Genomic DNA, 1,479 nt, shown 5'->3' with positions numbered 1-1,479 from the left:
GGGAAAGATTAAAAAAAATAAGGTACTAAAAGCACTAACCACAAAGGAGAAAAAAATGATAAATTTGACTTTTTAAATTCGCAATTTCTATTCATCAAAAGACCGAAAATGCAGGAAACTGTGGGATCCCAGGATGATAGCTGTGCAACAAATGAGAGGGTAAATAATGAGCTCATTTTGAGCAGTAGCACTGAAGATAGCTCCTCTGATTTTTAAAAGTAGTATTGTTGAAAGTTCTAGATTTGTTTAACAATATTGAGAGGATCTTATAGCTTCAGCGGAGAATTTGGGCATTAATTTTGATAAGTATCCATAAAACTAAGCAAATAAAAAGTTAAGCAATGTAATAATTTTCTAGGAAAAAACACACAAGGATGTTACCAGAAAGAAAATGTAATTATACAATACTTCCTGGTTCCTCTGTGAACAGTACTTACAAAATCATACTATGGTAAAAGTGATTTATTAATATTGTATTATAACTATATTTAGAAGGAGGGGAGGAGGTAAGGGAAGAAAGAAATCCCCATCTTCCAAGGTACTAATAAGGGTGTTCTGTGCCCTCTTCTCCACAAGAGGGCACAAGGTGAATAAGATTTTTGAGTGGGTTGTTCCAGTATGGCCTTTGGTTACTAACAGCCGACTTAACAACTACTTCCATTTCGGTAGAGTTGACAAACTGTTATTGTTAATATCCAGACAACTGTCTTTGAGGTCCAAGGCACTTTACAAGATGAATAAGACATAATTCAAAGCCCTTACAATCTAGTGGTATCACAGAGGGATCAAGAATGATATATTTGAAGCACATCCTAAGGGCCCAAGGAATCTGCAGATAGTGAGCTGGAGGTGTTCTTACTGGAGGGTTGAAATGGGAGGCACTGTGTGGGGGCACTATGTGCAGGTGGCAGCACACCTGCAGCAGTGTCAATAACACATTTGGGTGAGTCAGTGGGGATAGGATAGATTGCACATAGGGAGATCAACTGTGGGAGCTCTGAGGGTCCAGCGGGGCTGTGGAAATTTAGGAAATAGTATACCAGAATACTTGGGGGCAGTGATGAAAGAAGAGAGTATTCTTAGCCAGGACTCTACCTGCAAACACTGGACAGACTCAGAGGTCTCTCTCTTTAAGTTTCTGAACATCCCTTTCAAATTCACACAGCACTTCTGTTCTCTGTACTCCACCCCCTTGCAGCCTGCTCTGTTTTCTCAAGGCTCATGATCTTCACTCACCTCCTCCCCATGACCTTTCCAGCTGTCCTTTGCCCTCTCCTCACAGAAGCCATTTTCCTTGTCCAGGGCCCTTTCCTCTAAAAGACTGGAATTTTCCTTTAGACCTTTCCCCCTTATCTGAGAGTTTGTTCTCACGTATCAAGCCCAGGCTGCCTTCTTTTCCAGGACCTCTGAATTCCTCTGACTTCTCTCCCTGGTCTTAGCCTGTTTCATCTCTTAAGCCTCCCTGGTTTCTAGGTATCT

Source organism: Pteropus alecto, unplaced genomic scaffold (assembly GCF_000325575.1).
Source record: "Pteropus alecto unplaced genomic scaffold, ASM32557v1 scaffold146, whole genome shotgun sequence".
Classification (NCBI taxonomy): Eukaryota; Metazoa; Chordata; class Mammalia; order Chiroptera; family Pteropodidae; genus Pteropus; species Pteropus alecto.
The sequence above is the reverse complement of the archived record's forward strand: the minus strand, read 5'-3'. Positions refer to the sequence as shown.